The 10,299-nt window shown below is 47.6% G+C and overlaps 1 pseudogene; it reads left to right on the top strand.

The window, feature by feature from the left end:
• Nucleotides 1-6,759: 6,759 nt before the first annotated feature.
• Nucleotides 6,760-10,299, top strand: part of LOC147099021 (cytochrome b-c1 complex subunit 2, mitochondrial-like) — a 44,133-nt pseudogene continuing 40,593 nt past the window's right edge.

The raw sequence follows: 10,299 nt of genomic DNA, 5'->3' as shown, positions 1-10,299 counted from the left end.
ATCATTTAATTGGCTGATCAGACGGTCATTGTCTTTTGTTAAGAAGGCTACTTGGCTTTTAGCCTCCTCAAGATTCTGCATTGCAGCGTCGGCGTGAACTGTGTTAAAACTCTGTTGCTGTATTATTGCTGTTGAAGCACCGACCAGTCCCAGAAGAACATCGTTCTTATTTTTTAACTCTACAGCTTCTTTCTCCCATTTTGACTTCTCGCCCAGTAACATTAGATTCTCTTGTATAAGCCATAGTTTGTCTTTTTCTAATTTATCCTGATCATCTTCCATCTCTAGGAAGGTATCTTTATCTTGTTCTACACAATACACTAATTAGCCATTAGCTGCGCTGCCCTATCCGGCTTCCATCTCTTCTCCTTAACTTGTTTATCAATGAACGCAACAACATCCTCGAAAGGTACTTTCACATCCTTTGTTAGACATTCTACTATTAACGTCTGCATCTGTGCATCCTCACACTTCTTCATTAATTTTGCTTTAAAGTCTATTAAAAAATTCTCACTCGACATTCTTACTGTACGTGAAAGAGACACTATCTGTTAGATAACCTAACCTTCCACAAGGACTTTCGTTGATCAGATGAAAATCCAAGCGCCTGCCTTATGCACAATAGACCTGGCTTCAGTTAATAGTCAAGCCCCACGTTGGCCGCCAATTTCTAGCTTCCAAAAGCTTTTATAATAATTCGTCCCTGACTACACAAACCACTCTGGGTCCAGGTATATTGTGTATCAGTAAAACAGATTTATTAAGCATTAAACATCCAGAACAAAGAAGTAATACTGAACAAGAAGATAGTTACAGTCTGTTCGTTCGAGCCCCGGCGTTCCTTCCGAGTGACTGTGGCGCAGTCTCCTTCTTTGTCTTGCTGTGTTCTGTTGGCTGAAGCTCGCTTCTCTGGGTTCTTGCTGTGTTCTGTTGACTGAAGCTTCTCAAACTCTGGTTATGTGGTGCGCTGCTTTCGGTGTTCAATACCTGTATCTTTATACCCTTTTTCCTCTCGTTTTGCCTACGTGGCAGTAATTAACCATCTGACACCTGGTAAATGTCTCGCTTCCCTCGTTAGCCACCTTATGACCTTGTTAATCCCACATCTTATCTTAGATGTTCACTTTTCACAGACCATTTCTTAAAATGTTTTCTAAACAGTCTTGTCTATCCTATAGCTGTACAAATGAAGGATGTCTCCAACTCCTATCTCTCTCTCTACTTCTTATCTCTTTAAACATAATGGCCCAGAAATTCGGGTCCCCACGGGTGAGTACGCACTGGGTACTCACGTGTCAGCCCAACGAAAGTGCCGGTTTCGTGCATGCACTGCGCATGCGTGGAAAACCGGCACTTCCGTTCCCCTGAAAGAAGGGGTTCAGAAGTCGAACGCGTGCGCGGGAGAGGCAGCGCGTGCGCATCGAACTTACATTTTTTTTCCAGGTTTTTCCGGGAGGGTAAGTCTCCAGCAGTTACACTTTTAAAAAGCAGGCGCAAGGCCTGCCTTTAACAAGGTAAGTGGTGAATTAATTAAAATTAAAACATTTTTTCCACAGGTTTATTATTTTTAAATACTTTAAAGAAAGGTAAGTTTATTTTTAGCCCCGTTAGAAAATGCAATTAATTTTTTCAAAAATTTAAATTATTGTTTAAAATAGTTATTTCATGTAATTTATAGTTATTTTAAAAATGTGATTTTTAAAAAAAAATGTATTTGAAGTTTTAGTTATGTTTTGGGGCTTATAGTACTTATGAATGAAGCATTCCCTGCTACCATTGGCTCGCCATGGCCCACGTGATCCCAGGGGACGCATCGAACTAACTGCGCCCCTGGGATACGCAAGCACTGCGCGCCGGCAGTTGGAGCAGGCCCAGGATCGGAATCCCACGCGGGCCCACAGCTCAACAACCAGCGCGCTAGGTAAGTGCAGGTCGGAGGCTTGCACCCATGGGAAGCCCCCGACCCGAATATCTGGGCCAATATTACCGAATTTCTCGTCTTCGCCAGTCTCCATATTGATCCAGCACAACATTCCATTACTTCAGTAATCTAAAACAGAGGTTTTTAGTCAGGTTGGCATAATTTCCCATCCTGCTTTTGGTCTCAGCCATTCGCCATTTTAGGTTTTTAACATAAAATTTCACATATTATAGTTATACAAAAATGGTTATAGAAACTTAATAATGTTTACTAAATCGTACAGATACCTCCTATCTTACATCTCCTTACCTAAGGAAAGACATACTTGCCTTAGAGGGAGTGCAGCGAAGGTTCACTAGACTGGCACCTGGGATGAGGGGATTGCCCTATGAGTAGCGATTGAGTAGACTAGGCCTATACTCCCTAGAGTTTAGAAGAATGAGAGGTGATCTAATTGAAACATATAAAATTCTTAAGGGGCTTGACAGGGTTAATGCTGGGAAAATGTTTCCCCTGGCTGTGGAGTCTGGAACCAGGGGTCACAATCTCAGAATAAGGGGTCAGCCATTTAGGACTGATGTGAGGAGAAGTTTCTTCACTCAGAGGGCGGTGAATCTTTGGAATTCTCTACCCCAGAGGGCTGTGGAGGCTCAGTCGTTGAGTATATTCAAGACAGAGGTCGATAAATTTTTGGGAACGAAGGGAATTAAAGGATATGGGGATAGTTCAGGAAAGTGGAGCTGAGGTAGATGATCCATGATCGTATTGAATGGCAGAGCAGGCTCGAGGGGCCGAATGGCCGACTCCTGCTCCTATTTCTTATGTTTTTATATAGAGCCTTTGATGCAGGGAAATGTGACGCACCAATGGCTCTAAGGCTGTGCTAATACACCCCTGGTTCTCAGTTTGTTGATCTTCCCATGAGACTCTGCTTGCATTAGCTGCTCAAACAACCTTCGGACGAATAGGTTTCTGCCATTGAGCAGCCAGTGAGGTAATCTCTATAAACACTCCTTACAGATCGATCTTATCAACCGAGAACCAGCACTGTGAAATCAGTCTGAGCAGCTGGCATTGGGAACAGAAAACTGCATGTCTATGATTTGAAAAGGAAGTACTTCTTTCAATGTACTGGAGTGGGGATTGATGTAGTTGAGGATGTTAGTGCCCACCTCACCTGAGAGGGGATGTTTGATTTTTCCTGTTTTGGCACTGTAAGCCAGAACCATGCTGCCCGCACCCTAACTCGCACCAAGTCCCGTTCACCCATCGTCCCTGTGCTCGCTGACCTACAATTAGCTCCCGGTCCAGCAACACCTCACGTTTAAAATTCTCATCCTTGTTTTCCAATCCCTTCATGGCCTCGTCCCTCCCTATCTCTGTAACCTCCTCCAGCCCCACAACACTCTGAGATCTCTGCGCTCCTCCAATTCTGGCCTCTTGTGCATCCCCAATTTTCATCGCTCCACAATTGGCGGCTGTGCCTTCAGCTGCCTGGGCCCCAAACTCTGGAATTAATTCCCTAAGCCTCTCCGCCTCTCTACCTCTCTCTGCTCCTTTAAGACGCTCCTTAAAACCTACCTCTTTGACCGAGCCCTGTCCTAATATCTCCTTATGTGACTGGGTACCAAATACTGTTTGATAATCACTCCTCTAAATCGCCTTAGGACGTTTTACTAAGTTAAAGGAGCCATATAAATGCAAATTGTTGTAAGCAACAATATGAACTTCTACTGTTCTGGGTCCTGATTGAAACCCTTAGCAGTTTGGGAGTGTGCATCTCTGGCCATTAGGCACTCAACTGAGATTACTACATTTTGTTTGACAGAAAAGCATTAGGGCCCTGCGCCACCCATTGGTGCATTAGGGCCCTGCGCCACCCATTGGTGCATTAGTGCCCTGCGAGACCCATTGGTGCATTAGTGCCCTGCGCCACCCATTGGTGCATTAGTGCCCTGCGAGACCCATTGGTGCATTAGTGCCCTGCGAGACCCATTGGTGCATTAGTGCCCGCGCCACCCATTGATGCATTAGTGCTCTGCGAGACCCATTGGTGCATTAGGGCCCTGCGAGACCCATTGGTGCATTAGTGCCCTGCGCCACGCATTAGTGCCCTGCGCCACCCATTGGTGCATTAGTGCCCTGCGCGACCCATTGGTGCATTAGTGCCCTGCGCCACCCATTGGTGCATTAGTGCCCTGCGCCACCCATTGGTGCATTAGTGCCCTGCGCCACCCATTGGTGCATTAGTGCCCTGCGCCACCCATTGGTGCATTAGTGCCCTGCGCCACCCATTGGTGCATTAGTGCCCTGCGCCACCCATTGGTGCATTAGTGCCCTGCGCCACCCATTGGTGCATTAGTGCCCTGCAAGACCCATTGGTGCATTAGTGCCCTGCGCCACCCATTGGTGCATTAGTGCCCTGCGCCACCCATTGGTGCATTAGTGCCCTGCGCCACCCGTTGGTGCATTAGTGCCCTGCACCACCCGTTGGTGCATTAGTGCCCTGCGCCACCCGTTGGTGCATTAGTGCCCTGCGCCACCCATTGGTGCATTAGTGCCCTGCGCCACCCATTGGTGCATTAGTGCCCTGCGCCACCCGTTGGTGCATTAGTGCCCTGCGGCACCCATTGGGGCATTAGTGCCCTGCGCCACCCATTGGTGCATTAGTGCCCTGCGAGACCCATTGGTGCATTAGTGCCCTGCGAGACCCATTGGTGCGTTAGTGCCCTGCGAGACCCATTGGTGCATTAGTGCCCACGCCACCCATTGATGCATTAGTGCCCTTCGAGACCCATTGGTGCATTAGGGCCCTGCGAGACCCATTGGTGCATTAGTGCCCTGCGCCACCCATTGGTGCATTAGTGCCCTGCGAGACCCATTGGTGCATTAGTGCCCTGCGAGACCCATTGGTGCAATAGTGCCCTGCGAGACCCATTGGTGTGTTAGTGCCCTGCGAGACCCATTGGTGCATTAGTGCCCACGCCACCCATTGATGCATTAGTGCCCTTCGAGACCCATTGGTGCATTAGGGCCCTGCGAGACCCATTGGTGCATTAGTGCCCTGCGCCACCCATTGGTGCATTAGTGCACTATACCATGGACTGGCTGGCGCAAGTTTGCATGGTGAGATTTTGGTCTCGACTGTGCACAATTGCCGTATGTCTGGTCACCTGCATGTGGATCAGGATCTTCCATTGTTCTGGATGCAAATCCCATCTGTAAAGTTCGGTATCAGTCAAGCCTCCGGTCCCTCCTGTGGGGAAGCACTTGGCCTCCACCAATCACCTCCCCCCCCCCCCCCCCCCCCGAATAATTCTATGGTTCAGTCTGGGATCTCGCCGTGTGAGAAACTACATCATAAATCCAAGTGCGGCCACTCCTTAGTGTATGAGGAGCCCAGAGTGGTGCCCTACTTTGCTTGTAGGAACCTTTTAAATTAGAGTTGCATTGTCCTCTATTGCTGCATTCTGCCTGGTTGTTAAGCAGTGATCTGTTTTAATTATTCCTGTTGTATTTTCAGAGGCGATATTATTCTGCATACACCACTACTCTCTCTCGCAGCCACTTAAAGGTGTGAAGAGTCCAACAGCTTCCCGAAAGCTTCAGCCTCAAACTGTTCAGGTACAGTGTGACACGTAACAGCGACTTGCATTGGTATAGGGCTCCTTGTGTAAAAGAAACATCTCCCAGCTCTGAAACCAGGCTGAAAGTGAACACTGAGCAAGAGAAAGGAGGATATGTGCGAGAAGGCGACTGAGGGGCCTTCAGAGGCAGGAAAGGGAAGCAGTGAGGCAGAATGGTTTTGGGGGAGAGCAGTGCAGAGGGAGCGCAGTGATTGAAGGAATGGCCTGGGAGGGAGTGGAGCTTGAGCAGTCACTGCAAGTCAGAGTTTGGGCAGGTGGCTGTGACTGGAGAGGATTGCTCTGATAGGATGAGGTAAGACTATGGAGGGATTGGAAGACAGGGCCACGATGTTGCCAATGAATGGAATTCTCTACCCCAGAGGGCTGTGGAGGCTCAGTCGCTGAGTATATTCAAGATAAGAGATCGATAGATTTTTGGATGCTAAGGAAATCAAGGGTTATGAGGATCAGGCAGGAAAGTGGAGTTAGGTAGAAGATCAGCCATGAACTTATCGAAATGGCCTACACCATGCTCCTATTTCTTATGTCCTTAATGAGGCACAGGAACCAGCGGAGCTTGGCAAGGGGCAGCGGCATTGAATTTGCAGGGATTTATGGGGAGAGGACTCAGGCTGTGGGGTTTGGAGTCACAGAAGAGGCACAGGTGTCGGCCCTGGCTCAGTGGGCAGCACTCTCGCCTCTGAGTCAGAAGGTCATGGGTTCAAGCCCCACCCCAGAGACTTGAGCATAAATTTGGGCTGACACTCCAGTGCAGTGCTGAGGGAGCGCCGCACTGCCGGAGGTGCCGTCTTTCGGATGAGACGTTAAACCGAGGCCCCCGTCTGCTGTCTCAGGTGGACGTAAAAGATCCCACAGATGCACTGTGACGTGCCACGTATACGATGGATCATTGCACTCTGATTGCGAGAGCAGTCTACAACGATTGGACTTCTGGGGTGACTGCAGGAAAGTGGCACCTGTCGGTCCATTTGATGGTCCAGAGTAACGGTAAAGTGCCTTATTAACCCCTTCAACAGAAATAAAAATATTGCATTTCTATAGCGCCTTTCACGACCTCGGGACGTCTCAAAGCGCTTTACAGCCAATGAAGTACTTTTGAGGTGCAGTCACTGTTGTAATGTAGATAGCGCGGCAGCCAATTTGCGCACAGCAAGCTCCCACTGTTGTACCTGCAGTTGGCAGCATTCGAACATGGTAGAAGCACCTAGAGATAACTTCCAGTGTCTCAGACCGTCCTGTTCGTCATCCTCTGATTTAAAGTCATCCGACCATCTAGTAAATATAACTAAACTTGGCAACAGAAACCTCGAGTTCCAAGAGAAGCACTCGGAACAGTAAAAGTCGACTGTAGGGATTCATTAATTAATACTTGTGCCTGAGGAGGTGGCAGGGCGGTGTTGACCGCTGCAGGCTGCTGTCAGGGTTTGGGCGGCTTTCAGCTTTGTTCTCGCATTTTCCAAACTCCTCAAGCGTGTCACTGCTTCCTGACATACATTCCCTGTGCTCGCTGACCTACATTGACTCCCGGTTGAGCAACGCCTCAATTTTAAAATTCTCTTCCTTGTTTTCCAATCCCTCCAATCCGCTCGCCCTCTCCCTATCTCTGTAATCTCTTCCAGCCCGACATTCCTCCAAGATCTCTGCCCTGCTCCAATTCTGGCCTCTTGAGCATCCCTGATTTTCATCGCTCCACCATTGGTGGCCGTTATAAAGTATGTGTCTATACTTAATGCAATAATGACGAGACAGCTTGGAAGATTCAACGTAGGTCTTTACTTAATACCAACAGGCGGGAAACTGAGGGGAGATCAGTACCCACAGTACTATTTATACCCCTATGGCCAGGAGTGGTACTACGGTATCACTACGCCCTACAAAGTAGTGCTGCCCTGGCCATAGGTTTAAGGTAACATACCTATTACATACACAACATTCCTCCCCTTTTAATTAAAACGTACCCATGCAATTAAGTCAATAGATGCCCCATAACTAGGGCTAATAACATTTGGTAACACAATATACATAACATATTTACATCAAGAGTTGTCTACTTATATATATATATATATATATATATATAAACAGAAACATGTTATAGATTCAGTCTCTGAGGAGGCCTCCTGTCTCGACTAGGATAACGTCTTTCTCTAGTCGGTCTCGGTGTAGGCGGCGGTACTTCCGTCACCCCTTCATCGCTGGACTCGTCGGTGTCTGATGGCACATCCTGTGCCGTGGAGATCACTGGAGTGCTGAACTCCTCGCAATCCTGAGACCTCTGTAACGACGAGCTGGGCCGTGATTCCGCTGTAACAATGTGCTGAGACGTTTGAGGTAGTGAATCAGTTGGGTTTCTGGACTCCACAAGTTGATCAGCATGTCGTCTGATTATGCCTTCCCCTGTCTCAACTGTGTACATCAAGGGTCCCTGGCGGGCCTTTATCGTACCAGACCGCCACTTTTCATTCCTATAATCACGGGCCAACACTTGCTGCCCCACCTCGAAGCTCCGTGTCTGTCTGTCAGGAGCCCTACGAAATACTCGGTTTTCCACATCTCTCCGAATGTTTGGTCTGAGCAATTCAAGGCGAGACCTTAACCTTCTATTAAAGAACATGACGGCGGGGACCTGGTTGGTCACCGTATGTGCAGCATTACGGTATGCGAACAGGAAGTTGTCCACCTTGTGTTGTAGTGGCAACCTTTCCTCCCCCATCGCCTTGATGGCCTTTTTAAAAGTCTGTACAAATCGCTCTGCCAACCCATTTGTAGCCGGATGATATGGTGCGGACGTATAATGTCGCACTCCATTCCTTTTTAGGAATGCTTGAAATTCTTCTGCCACAAATTGTGGCCCATTGTCCGAACAGACTTGCTCGGGCACCCCGTTTCGGGCAAAAATGGTCCTTAAGACTGCGACCGTCTTTTCGGCTGTCGTTGATGACATCTTTATGACCTCCGGCCATTTTGAATGGGTGTCCACTACAATAAGGAACATCGCATCCAGGAAGGGGCCAGCGAAGTCCACGTGGATCCTTTGCCACGGCGTTGAGGGCCACTCCCATGGATGTAGTGGGGCTTGTGGTGGTACGTTCTGTACCATCTGGCACCCTTGGCACGCTTTTGCTACTTCCTCAATGTCCCTGTCAATGCCGGGCCACCAGACGTAGGCTCTGGCGAGGCTTTTCATTTTGACACCCCCCAGATGACCTTCGTGTAAGTCCTGCAACACTTTATGTTGTAATTTTTGAGGGACCACTGTTAAGCCTGTGAATTATTTAGTTAATTAAGACACAGACTAATGAGTAACAATAAAAACAGGTCTTTACTGGTTGGAGGTAGGGACTATACTGAATACAAGATTACTGCACAGTGCTTATATACCGGTGTGTTCACCCCCGGTATTACGTCTACAGCAGCCTGAGAAAGTAGTACATCTCTTAAGGTGGAACAGGCTTAAGCTCTCTTAAGGTGGAACAGGTTACATACACAACACTCCTCCCTTCTTAGCTTTATAGTCATCCCCCCATTTAACCTAACGTAATAACAGATATACATATATAACTTCATGTTTAACGTAACATAATAACATATATACATATATAACTTCATGTCAAAACAGATCACAGATTCAGTCTCTGCGGAAAACAGTTCACAGATTCAATCTCTGTGGTGTAGTAGTTCACGTTACTCATTCAATAGTCCTTTCATGGATTTAACAGCTTGAACTTCCGAACTGATTTGGCTCCGTTCGGAGGGACCACGTGTGTGATCTGGTAGAGGTGATAATGGTTCAGATGGGTCATCTTCTGTTTCGACTTTTCCTTTTCTGCTTCTTGGATCCTCTCTGGGCTCCACTGTCAGCTGCCAGCTGCATGCAAAGTTTCTCCTTCTCTTCCTCCTTTTTCAGTAGTAGCGCCACCATCTCCCGGTGTTTCTTAGACTTTTTGTGATTCATCATGGTTTCTGCACTTTGGGAGTTTTCATCACAAGCTGGGCAGACCAGGTCACTATAATATTCAGTGTCACTCAATAGGTCATGGTAATATTCGGTGTCGTCCTGATCTAGGCCAGCGAGAGGGTCTTCTATTTCCTCCATACCCAGCTGGGCGTTAGCCAGCTTTTGTTCCAAGTCCAGACATCTTTCCTGAAGAGACTTCTTCATGCGTACCTCTTCATCCAGCTTTTTCTGGGCTTTCAGCAAGTCGTTTACTAATGACCTCATTTGAGATTTTACTACTTCAACTTCTTTTGGAGATTGATTGATCGGACTATTCAATCCCTCTACCGGAGCAGCTGTTTCAGCGGTCTGTTGTTCTACGTTGACGTGAGTCAACGTACTTTTGGCATCCAAGGGCTGCTCTGTTGCAGTCATCTCAGTCTGTGTTGCCACCTCAGCTCTTCCAATAACCTTTGAGAGCTCCGAACCCCTTTCGTTTGAATATTGAAGTTCGTGTTCAAGTTTTTCCCATTTCAGAGTCCTGTCCTTCAGCATATGCAGGAGTTGGCTGACTGTTAACTCCTCTGACATCAGACGTTTTGTGTGCTCCTACTCCATTTTCTCCATCAGCTGCTTCTGTTGTCTTTCCAGATTCTCCAACTCTATATCAAAGAACTCTTTCGTTGCATTCAACTCTTGCTCAAAACGGCGAAGCATTTGTTCTAATTGCTGTTGTAGTTTGAAATGGAGTTGAGTTCGAGCCCGGTGTCCCTCAGAAATGGGCACATCAGTAG

The sequence above is a fragment of the Somniosus microcephalus genome, chromosome 28 (assembly GCF_052327205.1).
Source record: "Somniosus microcephalus isolate GS21.2 chromosome 28, FLI_Smic_1.0, whole genome shotgun sequence".
Taxonomy (NCBI): Eukaryota; Metazoa; Chordata; class Chondrichthyes; order Squaliformes; family Somniosidae; genus Somniosus; species Somniosus microcephalus.
The sequence above is the reverse complement of the archived record's forward strand: the minus strand, read 5'-3'. Positions and strand labels throughout refer to the sequence as shown.